This window comes from Triticum urartu, chromosome 1A (genome assembly GCF_056163025.1).
Source record: "Triticum urartu cultivar PI428250 chromosome 1A, HENAU_Tu73, whole genome shotgun sequence".
NCBI lineage: Eukaryota > Viridiplantae > Streptophyta > Magnoliopsida > Poales > Poaceae > Triticum > Triticum urartu.
Window position 1 is genome coordinate 405,381,469 of NC_141873.1, and position 18,157 is coordinate 405,399,625.

Consider the following 18,157-nt stretch of genomic DNA (forward strand, 5'->3'; position numbering starts at 1 on the left):
GGAGATATAAAGGCGGGGTACCTCACGAGGTGCCCGTGATGCAAGCCATGACGACCGGGGGCGCCAGGCGGGTGCCAGCCCGCGCAACGTCCTCCCTTCCTCTTTGGTGCAAAGGGGGCAAGCGCAGCCACGGAGTACCGAGGCATCAGGCAAAGGTTGCCATTTTGGTGCAACGAGACCAAGACCAGGAGGACTACGAGACGGAGGTCACCGTGGAGCCTAAGACGGCGTCATCACTAGAGCTTTGCGCAGGCGAAGACTACTTTTGTCAGGATAGTTGATACGAGCTGTCCCCCTTCAAATTAGCCCGCCATTGTTGGCTCCCTTCCCGCTTGATATTTGGGAAGAGGACCAGGGCCTCTATAAATAGAACCAGCCACCCACAGAGCCAAAGGAGGCTAGAGGCTGGGGAAAAAGAGCTGGCCAGAGAGTTAGAAAGATAGAGAAGATCAGGTAGAGAGAGAGAGAGAGGGGTGACTGAGCTCCTCCCAGCAGTTCATCGCCCCAGCCAAGAGCAGACCCTCGCGAGGCTGTTCTTCCTTGTATTGTTCATCATCATCAGCCCAAGAGGCAATCCACCACACCACACACTGGAGTAGGGTATTACACCACAACGGTGGCCGGAACAAGTATAAACCCTGTGTCTCTTGTGTTGTTCTTTCCTTAGTTTAGATCCTAGTAAGGAGGAGGAGTGTAGGTAGGTAGGAGGCGAAATCTCCGCGCGCACCCCAGTGTTCGAACCTCAAGGGTCTGCCGGAACCCGAAATCCGACATTTGGCGCGCCAGGTAGGGGTGCACCGGGATTCGTCTTCCACCGCCCCGTTCTCCTCCGACCATCACGCCCATGTCTGACGCTCGTCGGGACCGCGCCGAGCGCCGGGCCACGCTCGCTGCCCGCGTCGCCCAGACGGCCCCTGTCGGCGGGCATCCTCGTCGTTCCCCGTCACCTGCCGTCAACGCCACCACCGGCCCGGCGGGGGACGAGCGGCAAGCATCGTCCCAGCATCCGTCTGTGCGGCAAGACGACCGCACCGCGACTCCCTCGCTCACCCCAGCTGGTTCTTCGTCCCGCGCGCTCCGCGCGCCCATGGAGGCTCGGGCTGCACTCATCGCGGCGAACGAGCTCCTGCGCTACCGTCCCGTCGAAGACGTCTACGAAGAATGGCTCGACCGCGTCGCCGAGCTCGTCCGCGACGCAGGGGGCTCTCCTGCGCCGTCCGTTCCGCTGCACCGCACCCCGCCCCGCGTGGGCAATGAAGCTCCGGCGGTGCCCCGGCCGCCTCCTCCTCAGGAAGGCGCCATGGCTCCAAGGCGCGTGGCCCCTGGGCGGAACCCGCCCCGTCAGGCGCCAGCGCAGCAAGAGCAGAGCTGTCAAGAAGTCCCTCGCCCGCAAGAAGCTGCCCGGGCACTCCCTGCTCCAGCACGTCGCGACCATGCTCCTGCTCCCGCGCGTCAAGACCCCGCGATGCTCCTAGCTGTAGCGCGTGGGGACATGCAAGACCAAGTTCCCCGTCATCCAAGGCCTCCCGTGGCCACAACAGGTTGCCGTGCCTTCACCGCCGAGCTACGCAACGTCGCGTGGCCCGGCAAGTTCAAGCCAGACTTGCCTCCTCGCTACGACGGCACGGCTGACCCTGCGAAGTTCCTCCAGCTCTACGATCTGGGCATCGAAGCTGCCAACGGAGACGAGAAGGTCATGGCGAACTGGTTCCCCATGGCACTTAAGGACGGGGCCCGCACCTGGCTCCTGAACCTGGCTCCAGGCACAATCTCCTCCTGGGACAAGATGCGCACCCGCTTCATCGCCAACTTCCAAGGCACTCGCGACCGGCCACCCGCCGTGAGCGACATGCGCCGCATCAAGCAACAGCCCGGGGAGACCCTGCAGAAGTACATCCAGCGCTTCAACAACGCGCGCCTCAAGATTCCCAAGGTGACTGAGGAGGCCATCATCTCGGCCTTCTCCGACGGCGTGCGCGACGTCAAGATGAAGGAGGAGCTGGCGATGCATGAAGGCCTGTGCACTTCCTTGGAACTATTCAACCTGGAAACCAAGTGCGCCAGGGCCGAGGAAGGGCGTCTCTCCCTCCTCGAGCTGCCTGCCGCAGACCCAGAAGAGAAGAAGCCCAAGGCCAAGGATGTGAAGCGCAAGGGGGCCGCCGTGCTCGCGGCAGAACCAGACACCAAGCGGGGCAGAGATCAGCCCGAACCTTCCAAGGGCAGCCGGTACTGTGTGTACCACGACCTCCACACCCACAACACCAATGAATGTCAAGAGCTCCGAGCCATGCGAGAAGGAAGGATCGGCCGTCGCCCTGACCGCAGTGATCGGGGCTACGGCCGAGGAGGAGGAAGGAACGCAGGACGCTGGGAAGACCGTGGCCCGCGCCAAGGGTGGCGCGATCAACCTCGCGAGGATCGCTGGCAAGACCCGCCTCGCGAGGAAGGCTGGAGGGATCAGCCTCGCGAGGGAGACTGGAGGGATCAGCCTCGCGAGGATCGCCCGCAAGGCAACGCAGGCCTCCCACCGCTGCCGCCGCAGCCAAGGAGAAACGAGGACCGCCACCAGGACGAGGGGGCTGGGGGCTTCCAGGAGCCGCGCGCGATCGCCTACATCCTGGGCGGGGAACAAGCCCCAGCCTCTCAGCGCATCTTCAAGAAGTTCGCCCGCGAAGTGAATGCAGTCCTCCCCAGGCTCGAAGCCACGCGCCCTCTCAGGTGGTCGGCGTGCGCCATCACGTTCAGCTCAGCAGATCAGCTCAAGTGTGCGGCTACAGCCGGAGTCCTCCCGATGCTTTGTTCCCCAATCATCAGCAACATGGTGGTCACCAAGACCCTCATCAATGGCGGGGCAGGGCTCAATGTCCTGTCCGTGGAAACATTCAACAACCTCCAAGTGCCCTACAGCCAGCTTCAGCCAACCAAGCCATTCTCCGGTATCACCGATGGCTCCACGGTCCCGATTGGGCAGGTCCGCCTCCCCGTCATCTTCGGGGCATGCGACAACTACCGCATCGAGCTCATCGACTTCGACGTCACTCACATTTGCTTGCCGTATAACGCCATCCTTGGGTACCCGGCGCTGGGCAAGTTCATGGTCGTAACTCACCACGGCTACAACGTCTTCAAGATGCCAGGAAGCGGCGGAGTCATCACGGTGCCATGTGAAGAGAAGGACGCGGTGTGTTCCCTGGAACGAGCCTTTCAGGCCGCGTCACTGGAAGACCCGGATCATGGAAGTAGGAGGCCTCCCGAGACCGCCCCTAAGAAGAAGAAGACATCGTCCGGCCCGACCACTCAGGAGGCAGGCCCCTCTGGGCCCACGCCTGCCCGGGGGGAACCTCCTTCCATCACATAGGAAAGCGCGCCCAGCGCCCTCCTCAGGCAGGGCTCGGGGGCTCTCCCCTGGAGGGCCACCGACCTAGCCAGGGTCACGAGGGAGGCGCTTGGGCACCACATGGAGGCGTGTTTCGAAGCACGTTTCCCTCAAGAAGGAGCAAGGCAAGGAGATCCAGACCCTCAGGAGTTCGTCAGCAAGGCCTTTCAGGAGCTACATGAGTCAAGAGTCATGAAAGGTGGCCGCCGCCTACCAGCAGTGGCTCCCCATCCAGGCGAGGATGGTGGGCTACGCGTCTGCATCGACATACCAGGGCTCAACCAAATCGCCTCTCTGGAGCGCCTCTGGCCCTCGCGAGTGGGGCGCTGCGGAGGCCCACCCCACAGCTACGTTCGCATGCCTTACGGTTTGTCAAACGCGGCTGACACGTACCAGCGCCTCATGAGGGGCATCACGGAGGCACGGGAGGCCAGGCGTTCCGCAGCCCTGGCAGGGATGGAGATGGCCCGTGAGGAGCCGCCGGCGCCTCCGGAGCCTCCCGAGGCCCCTGGGCCTGGGGGCTCGTGAGGATCGGCTCCTGCAGCCCACCGAGCTTGCTACACCAACGCTCCTTCGTCCTCAACATCATCAGGTGACATCTTTTCAAGTTCTATTTCCAGCTAGGAGCGCCCCCCCAGGGCTGCATTATTCCCAGGCCGCATGGGTCCGTCCCTGCGGCGTGTATCCCTTTTTATTCCATGGTGTTAGCTTACCTTGTTGGGGGCGCCCCTCGGGCTGCATGATCCCCAAGCCGCTCGGGCCAGGCCCAGCGGCATGTATCTCATGTGCGTTTATTTCCGATCATGCGTTAGACCCGCCATGCTTGATTATTTGATGCCGGTCCACGGCACCACTTCTTCTCCATGCCGACCACTTGCACGTTAAAGGGGGGTACCTGAGCATCGCGACTCAGGGCTCTTACTGGCCCTCCAGCCCTCACCCTCTAGCCTTGTCCATGGCATCACGACCTGGCATACCAGCGACGGCTGAGACCAGCTCGAGGGCCGGGACCCGAGGACGTAGAGTGCCGACATATAACCAAATTTGCAGGGACACATCACAAGATAAGGCCCAGTGCCAGGCGCAACCCGCCTAGAGGTAGGGCCCCGTGAGTCCCGCGCTGGCTCGCGGGTGCCCAGATACACCTCGCCAGGCCCTACCGTGCCAGCCACGTGTCAGGGCGGGGCTATACACGCCCCGGGGGCTCCTCTAGGAGGGGGGCCCCCTCCCACATACCAGTGGAAGCACCATGCTCCGTGCTGGCTGACGACAATGTCGAGGAGCGGCTATGCCTGTACACATACGGTAGCGATATGCTCCGCGCTGGTGATAAACAACTGAGGGTGGCCCCCGGGACGCATCAACCTCAGGGAGCCCAGAGCTCAGTGTCTAGCCTCATCGTAACGCCTCCCCTCAGGAGTGCCGCGCGAGGGGGCTGGGCACGGGGGCTGCGCCTGGGTCACACCCAGACGCACGCCGCTCAGCCAGGTCCCCCCGGGCCTGGTTCGTCACGCGTCTCTCCCCGAGCGGAGCCAAGGTATGAAGGCCGTTTGAGCGTCAAGGGGGAATCCTGAGCATCGCGACTCAGGAGCCTAACTGGTCACGTAGCCCCTCACTCCGTGGCCCCGTCCTGGTTTCCGGTCGGGACCAACGCTGGGTGAGGTACGCACGCGACCGGGCTCTGCAGACGTAGAACGGTAGATCCACCCGCATCACGCCTCCTTACTAGCTATTCGTGCGTCAAGGGGGACTCCTGAGCATCGCGACTCAGGAGCCTAACTGGTCACATAGCCCCTCACTCCGTGGCCCCGTCCTGGTTTCCGGTCGGGACCAACGCTGGGTGAGGTACGCGCGCGGCCGGGCTCTGCAGACGTAGAACGGTAGATCCACCCACATCACACCTCCCTACTTGCTGTTCGTACGCCAAGGGGGACTCCTGAGCATCGTGACTCAGGAGCCTAACTTGTCACATGGCCCCTCACTCCTTGGCCCCGTCCTGGTTTCCGGTCGGGACCAACGTTGGGTGAGGCATGCGCGGGGTCGGGCTCTGCCGGCGTAGAACACAAGCAAGTAGGAAGGAAAGGCACAAATTTCAACGAATTCAAAAGCAAGTATTACAGTCCACACTATTATATCGATGCCAAACGCAAGTTTAAACGCCTCCCCGAGGCATGGTACATGTGCAGGAATTAAAGGCAGGACAGGAGCCGCAACGGAGTCACTTGTCGGTGATGGAGCAGCGCGGATTGGGTACGCCTCACGGAGCGGTGGGGTCGGCAGCACCTTGCTTCGGCTTGGTGCTGAAGGCCCGGAACTTCCCCAACAGGGCCTCTGCGCGACCCTTCACGGCCTCGGCAGCGGCACGCTCGCCGCTCACTGGCTCCAGCAGGCTGTCGAGGTCGACACCGGGATCGCGAAGGTAAATGTGGGTGAGGACCCGCGCCATTGCTGCAGAAGACAGGACACGCGCCTCGGCCTCGGCCGCAGGGCCAAGGCCAAGGGCGACATCTTCAAGAGCGTGAACCAGGAAGGGAAGCAGCTTGGTGGGGCCGTCCTCGACGCCAGCCAGTGGGCTCTCCAGGCCGCTGTCATAAAGCGTCCTCAGTGAGGAGCGAGCCCTCGCCTCCATCCCCGCGAAGGCCACGCGGTCCTCGGCAAGAACCAGGGCCTCGTCGTCCAGCTTGGCCTTCCTCGCCCCCAACTCCTGCTCCAGCACGCCTAGGCAGTCGCGGCGTTTCTTGAGCTTGACCTCCCTCTCCTTGAGAGCCGCCTCGCGAGCCTTCACGCTTTCTTCCTGCTCTTGGCGAAGGCGGACCTCGTTCGGGAGCTGGTCCCGCAAACCTTGCAGTTCGCCCTCCAGCGCCTTGCAACGGCCACGGACGTCGACCACCTCCCCCAGGGATGCATCACGAGCAGCCTTCGTTTCAAGGATGGCCTGCTTCTCCTCGTCGCATGCTGTCGAGGCCTGGACCAGCGCCGCCCGAATTGAAGCGTCGGAGCGAACCCATCCTGAAGCCAGCTCCAAGCGCCCGGCCACCAAGAGGGGGTCGGCGCCAAGAAGATCCTGACGCAGTCGGTCCAGCTTAGCAACAGCACGATCCAGAATAGCAGAAGGAGTCGGAGAGACAGCAGCCGGTGGAGTAGGAGGAGAAGGCGCCAGCGCGGCCACAGCATCCTGAGGCGGAGTCTGCCGTGCCCCGATAGCCGAAGTGGCGGCGGCGGGCAAGAGCACCTCGGGAGCCACTTGGGCCGTGGGGGCTGAGCTCGCCCCAGCCGGCTCAACCAGGCCTTGCGAGGACGACCGGGCAGGAGAAGCCTGTGCGCCGCAGTCACCCTCCTTCACGGGCAGAAGCGCTGCCACGGATGGAACCTCAGGAGCCCCCTTCGGCTTCTTTGCGGCGGGCGCCAGCCTATCCAAGAGATGCGGACATCAAGCTTCAGAAGCAGAGCAAGAGATAAAGACAAGAATCGAACGCTTACGTGTCGTCGCCAGTGAGCTCAAGCGGCCTCCGGCCAAATTTGAAGCCTGAAAGCCGGCTGGAAGGGTCAACCTTGGGAAGCTTGGAGGCGGAAGGCGCATGCATGATCTTGGGACGAGATCCTCTCGTAGTGGTGGAGTGTTGTGACGCCCGAAGACCGATGCTTCAGACGCCTTCCATGTTTTTTCGTTGTTATCATGTGTTTCGTTTGTTTGTTGCTTTCATCATGTCATCTTTTTGCATTGCATCATGTCATCATGCCATCATGTCATTTAATTTTTTAAACTCAACCAATTAAATTGTATGGATCTTCGATTCATTTAAATTGAGGGAACTCACATGGTGGTTTCTCTTTAAACCATACCCTCCTGATATTTAAGGAGATATTATAAAATATTCCATTGTTTTGGAATCACCCATGAACCCACTTGCATATTTTTTGATAGAAAGACTGTAAGGGAACCCCCTACAGTATAATTGGTGCAACAAACCCAAATTGCAAGTACCGTGCCTTGAACCTGGGTGGGTGGGAAGGCATCAGCCCCTTCCCACCACTAGGCTATGCCTTAGTCTTCCCTTGGCCTTTTCTTCTTCAAGTTTTGGCTCTCTAGCCTTGCCACTAATTCTTTTACCACTTTCCGGAGCTCTACCAAAATTCTCAACATTTTTTGGATACTCCTAAAACCTCATCCTAGTTGAAACCCATTTGAATTAAATTCAAATGAGTTTGAATTTACCTCTTTCAATCATGGCCATTTCTATTTTCTCGGAACAAGCACATTTTCGTGAGTCCGAGAAAGTTGTCCGCATGCGCAAATTCTTTTTCTAACCCCCTCTTCTTTTTCTTCTCTTTAATTGTTTTTCGGTTAAAGATAAGAAAGAGGGAGAAGAGAGCCCAGCCAGGCAGGCCCATCTGCGCCTAGGGGCAGCCTCCCTCTCCACTAGGCCGGCCTCCAAGGCCCAATCTCTCCCTGCTCTACCCTAGGCGCAGCCGAACCCTCTCCCTCGATCCCCTCCTCCTTGTCTTCCTGCTCGCGCCGCCAGGAGAAGGAGCACCCATGCCCGATGCCCTCTGGCTGATCCCATCTCCCTCTCTCCCTCTCCCTCGTCTCCACCCCGCCGCCAGGAAGACCCGGTCGGTTCCCATCTCCCTCCAGCGCCCGACCTCCTTCCTTCGTTAGCTCCGCCCCATGGCTTATCTCCCTCCCGCACCCCGAGCACCTCCGCTTCGTCGCCTCCCCGCCATGACGCCCGCAAGACTTTGCCGCTGCCTCTCCTTCCTCCTGCCCTGACCCACTGCTGTGCCGCCACACCACCGCAACCACGACCTGCTGCCGCTGCCCTTCTGCAATGCCACGGTCCGCGAGCAGCAGGAGGCCGTTGCTCGCCTCGCACCTCTGCTACCGGCGACCGAGGCCGCTGGAGCATGCCCGCAGTCACCTAGCGCCTCCTTGCGCCGCTCCTCTCCGTCGCATTGCCCCACGACCCTGCTGGCTTCGGTGGAGCGCTCTGCCACGCCAAGTCCTCGCCAACCTTCCTCTGCGTGCTCGCAAGCTCCACCGACCGCAGGTTGTGTGCCTTTCGCTGTCGGATACGCCAAGATCACCTGGTCCAAGACCACCGCCAGTCCGTCTACACAAAACTGTCAAGTACCTCTACGTATCGATGTCGCCAAGCTCATCTGCCACGAACGGTTATAGTGTTGTGGATCCGACAAGTACCCTCTCTGGACCGCCAAGTTCCTTTACCGGTGACTTGAACGTCTACGAAACGTGTTGGAACATGGATATGTTGGGATATCACAATATCTCTTATTTAATTGATGCATCTATATTTCTTGGTAAAGGGTGGAAGGCTCGACCTTATGCCTGGTGTTTTGTTCCACTCTTGTCGCCCTAGTTTCTGTCATACCGGTGTTATGTTCCTTGATTTTGCGTTCCTTACGCGGTTGGGTGTTGTGGGAACCCCTTGATAGTTCGCTTTGAATAAAACTCCTCCAGCAAGGCCCAACCTTGGTTTTAACATTTGCCACCTAAGCCTTTTTCCCTTGGGTTCTGCAGACTCAAGGGTCATCTTTATTTTAAACCCCCGGGCCAGTGCTCCTCTGAGTGTTGGTCCAAACTAGGCGATGTCCGGCGCCCCCTGGGCAACCAGGGTCTATGCCAACCTGACGTCTGGCCCATCCGGTGTGCCCTGAGAACGAGATACGTGTGAATCCTATCGGGATTTGTCGACACATCGGGCGGCTTTGCTGGTCTTGTTTTACCATTGTCGAAATGTCTTGTAACCGGGATTCCGAGACTGATCAGGTCTTCCCGGGAGAAGGAATATCCTTCGTTGACCGTGAGAGTTTGTGCTGGGCTAAGTTGGGACACCCCTGCAGGGTATAAACTTTCAATAGCCGTGCCCGCGGTTATGTGGCAGATGGGAATTTGTTAATATCCGGTTGTAGAGAACTTGACACTTGACTTAATTAAAATGCATCAACTGCATGTGTAGCCATGATGGTCTCTTCTCGGCGGAGTCCGGGAAGTGAACACGATCTTGTGTTATGTTTGAACGTAGGTAGTTTTCAGGATCACTTCTTGATCACTTCTAGCTTCTCGACCGTTTGCGTTGCTTCTCTTCTCGCTCTTATTTGCGTATGTTAGCCACCATATATGCTTAGTGCTTGCTGCAGCTCCACCTCATTACCTTATCCTACCCACAAGCTTAAATAGTCTTGATCTTGCAGGTGTGAGATTGTTGAGTCCTCGTGACTCACAGATACTTCCAAACAGTTACAGGTGCCGATGATACCAGTGCAGGTGACGCAACCGATCTCGAGTGGGAGCTCGATGAAGTTCGTGTTCATTGTTTTATTTCATTTCTTGTTGATCAGTAGTGGAGCCCAGTTGGGACGATCGGGGATCTAGCATTTGGGGTTGTCTTCCTTTATTTTGGTTCCGTAGTCAGACCTTTGATTGTACTTTGGATGATGTATGAATTACTTATGTATTGTGTGAAGTGGCGATTGTAAGCCAACTCTTTATCCCTTTCTATTCAGTACATGGGATTGTGTGAAGATTACCCCTCTTGCGACAAACCTACCATGCGGCTATGCCTCTAAGTCATGCCCCGACATGTGGGAGATATAGCCGCATTGTGGGTGTTACACCGCTCTCCAGAACAATGGAACGAGCAACAAGCTTATTGGAAATTATACATACTGATGTATGCGGTCCGATAAGTGTTGATGCTCGTGGCGGGTATCGTTATTTTCTAACCTTCACAGATGATTTGAGCAGATATGGGTATATCTACTTGATGAAACATAAGTCTGAAACATTTGAAAAGTTCAAAGAATTTCAGAGTGAAGTGGAAAATCATCGTAACAAGAAAATTAAGTTTCTACAATCTGATCGTGGAAGAGATATTTGAGTTATGAGTTTGGTCTTCATTTGAAACAATGCGGAATGGTTTCGCAACTCATGCCACCTGGAACACCACAGCGTAATTGTGTGTCTGAACGTCGTAACCGCACTTTATTAGATATGGTGTGATCTATGATGTCTCTTACTGATTTACCGCTATCATTTTGTGGTTATGCTTTAGAGATGACTGCATTCATGTTAAATAGGGCACCATAGAAATCCATTGAAATGACACCTTATGAACTGTGGTTTGGCAAGAAACTCAAGTTGTCGTTTCTTAAAGTTTGGGGCTGCGATGCTTATGTGAAAAAGCTTCAACCTGATAAGCTCGAACCCAAATCGGAGAAATGTGTCTTCATGGGATACCCAAAAGAGATTGTTGAGTACACCTTCTATCACATATCCAAAGGCAAGATATTCATTGCTAAGAATGGATCCTTTGTAGAGAAGGAGTCTCTCTCGAAAGAAGTAAGTGGGAGGAAAGTAGAACTTAATGGGGTAACTGTACATGCTCCCTTACTGGAAAGTAGTTTATCACAGAAAACAGTTCCAGTGATTCCTACACCAGTAAGTGAGGAAGGTAATGATGGTGATCATGAAACTTCTGATCAAGTTACTACCGAACCTCATAGGTGAACCAGAGTAAGATCCACACCAGAGTGGTACGGTAATACTGTTCTGGAAGTCATGTTACTTGGCCATGACGAACCTACAAACTATGAGGAAGCGATGATGAGCCCAGATTCTGCAAAATGGCTTGAGGCCATGAAATCTGAGATGGATCCATGTATGAGAACAAAGTGTGGACTTTGGTTTACTTGCATAATGATCGGCAAGCCATAGAGAATAAATGGATCTTCAAGAAGAAGACTGACGCTGACGGTAATATTACTATCTACAAAGCTCGACTTGTTGAAAAAGGTTTTCGACAAGTTCAAGGAGTTGACTACGATGACACCTTCTCACCCGTAGCGATGCTTAAGCCTGTCCAAATCATGTTAGCAATTGCAGCATTTTATGATTATCAAATTTGGCAAATGGATGTCAAAACTGCATTCCTTAATGGATATCTTAAAGAAGAGTTGTATATGATGCCACCGGAAGGTTTTGTCGATCCAAAAGATGCTAACAAAGTGTGCAAGCTCCAGCAATCCATTTATGGATTGGTGTAAGCCTCTCGGAGTTGGAATATACGCTTTTATAGTGTGATCAAAGCATATGGTTTTATACAGACTTTTGGAGAAGCCTGTATTTACAAGAAAGCGAGTGGGAGCTCTCTAGCATTTCTGATATTATATGTGGATGACATATTTCTGATCGGAAATGATATTGAATTTCTGAATAGCATAAAAGGATACTTGAATAAAAAAATTTCAATGAAAGGCCTCGGTGAAGCTGCTTATATATTGGGCATCAAGATATATAGAGATAGATCAAGACGCTTAATGTGACTTTCACAAAGCACATACCTTGATAAAATTTTGAAGAAGTTCAAAATGGATCAAGCAAAGAAAGGGTTCTTGCCTGTGTTACAAGGTGTGAAGTTGCGTCAGACTCAATGCCCGACCACTGCAGAAGATAGAGAGAAAATGAAAGTCCTTCCCTATGCTTCAGCCATAGGTTCTATCATGTATGTGATGTTGTGTACCAGACCTGATGTGTGCCTTGCCATTAGTTTAGCAGGGAGGTACCAAAGTAATCCAGGAGTGGATCATTGGACAGTGGTCAAGAACATCCTAAAATACTTGAAAAGGACTAAGGATATGTTTCTCATTTATGGAGGTGACAAAGAGCTCGTCGTAAACGATTACATCGATGCAAGCTTCGACTGATCCGGATGACTCTAAGTCACAAACCGGATACATATTTTTATTGAATAGTGGAGCTGTCAGTTGGTGCAGTTCCAAACAGAGCGTCGTGGCGGGATCTGCGTGTCAAGCAGAGTACATAGCTGCTTCGGAAGCAGCAAATGAAGGAGTCTGGATGAAGGAGTTCATATCCGATCTAGGTGTCATACCTAGTGCATCGGGTCCAATGAAAATCTTTTGTGACAATACTGGTGCAATTGCCTTGGCAAAGAAATCCAGATTTCACAAGAGAACCTAGCACATCTAGAGACGCTTCAATTGCATCCACGATCAAGTCAAGGAGGGAGACATAGAGATCAGCACCAAGACTCCATGGGTGACTTTTTTTGTAGTGAGTGATCTAGGAGTAGATCACTGGATAGCGGTCAAAATTATCCTTAGTGGAATAAGGATATGTTTCTCGATTATGCAGGTGACAAAAAGGTTCGTCGTAAAGGGTTACGTCGATGCAAATTTTGACACTGATCCAGATGACTCTAAATCTCAATCTGGATACATATTGAAAGTGGGAGCAATTAGCTAGAGTAGCTCTGTGCAGACCATTGTTGACATAGAAATTTGCAAAATACTTACGGATCTGAATGTGGCAGGCCCGTTGACTAAACTTCTCTCACAAGAAAAACATGATCACACCTTAGTACTCTTTGGGTGTTAATCACATAGCGATGTGAACTAGATTATTGACTCTAGTAAACCCTTTGGGTGTTGGTCACATGTCGATGTGAACTATGGGTGTTAATCCACATGGTGATGTGAACTATTGGTATTAAAACACATGGCGATGTGAACTAGATTATTGACTCTAGTGCAAGTGGGAGACTGAAGGAAATATGCCCTAGAGGCAATAATAAAGTTGTTATTTATATTTCCTTATATCATGATAAATGTTTATTATTCATGCTAGAATTGTATTAATCGGAAACTTAGTACATGTGTGAATACATAGACAAACAGAGTATCACTAGCATGCCTCTACTTGACTAGCTCGTTAATCAAAGATGGTTAGGTTTCCTAACCATAGACATGAGTTGTCATTTGATGAACGGGATCACATCATTAGAGAAAGATGTGATTGAAGGAAATATGCCCTAGAGGCAATAATAAAGTTATTATTTATTTCCTTATTTCATGATAAATGTTTATTATTCATGCTAGAATTGTATTAACTGGAAACATACTACATGTGTGAATACATAGACAAACATAGTGTCACTAGCATGCCTCTACTTGACTAGATCATTGATCAAAGATGGTTAAGTTTCCTAGCCATAGACACGAGTTGTTATTTGATAACGGGATCACATCATTAGGAGAATGATGTAATTGACTTGACCCATTTCGTTAGCTTAGCACTTGATCATTTAAGTTTACTGCTATTGCTTTCTTCATGACTTATGCATGTTCCTATGACTATGAGATTATGCAACTCCCGAATACCGGAGGAACACTTTGTGTGCTACCAAACGTCACAACGTAACTGGGTGATTATAAAGGTGCTCTATAGGTGTCTCCGATGGTGTTCGTGGAGTTGGCATAGATCAAGAATAGGATTTGTCACTCTGATTGTCGGAGAGGTATCTCTGGGCCCTCTCGGTAATGCACATCACTATAAGCCTTGCGAGCAATGTGACTAATAAGTTAGTTGCGGGATGTTGCATTACACAACAAGTAAATAGACTTGTTGGAAATCATACATACTGATGTATGTGGTCCGATGAATATTGAGGCCCGCGGCGGGTATCATTATTTTCTCACCTTCACACATGATTTAAGCAGATATGGGTATATCTACTTAATGAAACATAAGTCTGAAACATTTGAGAAGTTCAAAGAATTTCAGAGTGAAGTGGAAAATCATCGTAACAAGAAAATAAAGTTTCTATGATCTGATCGTGGAAGAGAATATTTGAGTTATGAGTTTGGACTACATTTGAAACAATGTGGAATAGTTTCGCAACTCACGCCACCCGGAACACCACAGTGTAATGGTGTGTCCGAATGTCGTAATCGTACTTTACTAGATATGGTGCAATATATGATGTCTCTTACTGATTTACCGCTATCGTTTTGGGGTTATGCTTTAGAGATGGCTGCATTCATGTTAAATAGGGAACCATCGAAATCCATTGACACGGCACCTTATGAACTATGGTTTGGCAAGAAACCAAATTTGTCGTTTCTTAAAGTTTGGGGCTGCGATGCTTATGTGAAAAAGCTTCAACCTGATAAGCTCGAACCCAAATCGGAGAAATGTGTCATCATAGGATACCCAAAGGAGACTGTTGGGTACACCTTCTATCACAGATCCAAAGGAAAGACATTTGTTGCTAAGGATGGATCCTTTCTAGAGAAGGAGTTTCTCTCGAAAGAAGTGAGTGGGACTGTGGGAGGAAAGTAGAACTTGATGAGGTAACTGTACGTGCTCCCTTATTGGAGAGTAGTTCATCACAGAAACCGGTTCCTGTGACACCTACACCAATTAGTGAGGAAGCTAATGATGATGATCATGAAACTTCACATCAAGTTACTATTGAACCTCGTAGGTCAACCAGAGTAAGATCCGCACCAGAGTGGTACGGTAATCCTATTCTGGAGGTCATGTTACTTGACCATGACGAACCTACGAACTATGAGGAAGCGATGATGAGCCCAAATTCCGCAAAATGGCTTGAAGCCATGAAATCTGATATGGGATCCATGTATGAGAACAAAGTGTGGACTTTGGTTGACTTGCCTGATGATCAACAAGCCATCGAGAATAAATGGATCTTCAAGAAGAAGACTGGTGCTAACGGTAACGTTACTGTCTACAAAGCTCAACTTGTTGCAAAAGGTTTTCGACAAGTTCAAGGAGTTGACTACAATGAGACCTTCCCACCCGTAGCGATGCTTAAGTCCGTCCAAATCATGTTAGCAATTGCCACATTTTATGATTATGAAATTTGGCAAATGGATGTAAAGACTGCATTCCTGAATGGATTTCTGGAAGAAGAGTTGTATATGATGCAACCTGAAGGTTTTATCGATCCAAAGGGTACTAACAAAGTGTGCAAGCTCCAGCGATCCATTTATGGACTGGTGCAAGCCCCTCGGAGTTGGAATAAATGCTTTGATAGTGTGATCAAAGCATATGGTTTTATACAAACTTTTGGAGAAGCCTGTATTTACAACAAAGTGAGTGGGAGATCTGTAGCATTTCTAATATTATATGTGGATGACATATTGTTGATTGAAAATGATATAGAATTTCTAGATAGCATAAAAGGATACTTGAATAAGATTTTTTCAATGAAAGACCTCGGTGAAGCTGCTTATATATTGGGCATCAAGATTTATAGAGATAGATTAAGACGCTTAATTGGACTTTCACAAAGCACATACCTTGATAAAATTTTGAAGAAGTTCAAAATGGATCAAGCTAAGAAAGGGTTCTTGCCTGTGTTATAAGGTGTGAAGTTGAGTAAGACTCAATGCACGACCACTATAGAAGATAGAGAGAAAATGAAAAGTGTTCCCTATGCTTCAGCCATAGGCTCTATCATGTATGCAATGCCGTGTACCAGACCTGATGTGTGCCTTGCTATTAGTTTAGCAGGGAGGTACCAAAGTAATCCAGGAGTGGATCACTGGATAGCGGTCAAGAACATCCTGAAATTCCTGGAAAGGACTAAGGATATGTTTATCGTTTATGGAGGTGACAAAGAGCTCGTCGTAAACGGTTACGCCGATGCAATCTTCGACACTGATCCGGATGACTCTAAGTCACAAACCGGATACGTATTTTTATTGAATGGTGGAGCTGTCTATTGGTGCAGTTCCAAACAGAGCGTCGTGGCGGGATCTGCGTGTCAAGCGGAGTACATAGCTGCTTCGGAAGAAGCAAATGAAGGAGTCTGGATGAAGGAGTTCATATCCGATCTACGTGTCATACCTAGTGCATCGGGTCCAATGAAAATGTTTTGTGACAATACTGATGCAATTGCCTTGGCAAAGGAATCCAGATTTCACAAGAGAACTAAGCACATCAAGAAACGCTTCAATTCCATCCGGGATCAAGTCTAGGTGGGAGACATAGAGATATGCAAGATACATACAGATCTGAATGTTGCAGACCCGCTGACTAAGCCTCTTCCACGAGCAAAACATGATCAACACCAAGACTCCATGGGTGTTAGAATCATTACTGTGTAATCTAGATTATTGACTCTAGTGCAAGTGGGAGACTAAAAGAAATATGCCCTATAGGAAATAATAAAGTTATTATTTATTTCCTTATTTCATGATAAATGTTTATTATTCATGCTAGAATTGTATTAACCAGAAACATAATACATGTGTGAATACATAGACAAACATAGTGTCACTAGTATGCCTCTACTTGACTAGCTCATTGATCAAAGATGGTTAAGTTTCCTAGCCATAGACATGAGTTGTTATTTGATCAACGGGATCACATCATTAGGATAATGATGTGATTGACTTGACCCATTTTGTTAGCTTAGCACTTGATCGTTTAAGTTTACTGCTATTGCTTTCTTCGTGACTTATGCATGTTCCTATGACTATGAGATTATGCAACTCCCGAATACCGAAGGAACACTTTGTGTGCTACCAAATGTCACAACGTAACTGGGTGATTATAAAGGTGCTCTACAGGTGTCTCTGATGGTGTTCGTGGAGTTGGCATAGATCAAGAATAGGATTTGTCACTCCGATTGTCGGAGAGGTATCTCTGGGCCCTCTCGGTAATGCACATCACTATAAGCCTTGCAAGCAATGTGACTAATGAGTTAGTTGCGGGATGTTGCATTACAGAACAAGTAAAGAGACTTGCCGGTAACGAGATTGAACTAGGTATTGAGATACCGACGATCGAATCTCGGGCAAGTAACATACCGATGACAAAGGGAACAACGTAGGTTGTTATGCGGTTTGACCGATTAAGATCTTCGTAGAATATGTAGGAACCAATATGAGAATCCAAGTTCCGCTATTGATTATTGACCGGAGACATGTCTCGGTCATGTCTACATAGTTCTCGAACCTGTAGGGTCCGCACGCTTAAAGTTCTGTGATGATTGGTATTATGAGTTTTTGTGTTTTGATGTACCGAAGGTAGTTCGGAGTCCCGGATGTGATCACGGACATGACAAGGAGTCTCGAAATGGTCGAGACATAAAGATCGATATATTGGATGTGTCACATCCCTAGCTAGTCACTGCTTGTCCTTGCATCAATCATCTTGCATCATGTCTAAATTTCTTTGAAAGTTGAAATGGGGATTGTTGAAACCCTAGCACCAAATGAATTGAACTAGGTTCAATAAAAATATTTTCAATGAACCCAAATGCCCTTTAGAAAAGTTCATGATTTTTGTTAAAGGTGAAAACCTCTCCAAAAGAATGATGCACATATTTCTAGGCCATTCTGGATTTTTGAATTAAATCATAAGGTATTTGACTTTGGGCATTTAAATGCTATAATTAACTTAAATGCTCAAATAATTCTGGAAACAGTTGAGGGCTATCGTAAATATTTCAGAAGGTGGCCACAATTATTTTCAGGATTTTTAGAAGTGCTCTGGTATTTTTTAATAAAGCCCAAACAACTACAGAAAAATAGAAAAGAGAAATAAAATAGAAATGGAGCAGAGAGAGAGAAACCCACCTGGCTTACCTGGCCTGGCACTGTTACAGTCCAGCTGGCCAGCCCACTTGGCGGCCCAGCCCACCAGGGGCAGCCTCGTCTTCTACCTCTTGCCAGTAGGCAGAGGAGAAGCTGGGAACGGCGCACGCGCGTGCCACCTCCACCCTGCTCGCCTTCCTCCTCGACGGCCTGGACGCCTCTGGCGTTGCCACGCAGACCCCCTGGACCCCTCAACTGCTCCCCTCTCTCCCTGCCTCGCCTCTCTCGCTCTCTCTCCCTAAGCCAAGCGGAGCCGTCGCCGCCGTTCGCTACCGCTGTGACCACCGTGCTCCCCTCGCCTCGCTGCTGTGTGCTAGAGCTCCGCCCCGCCACCTG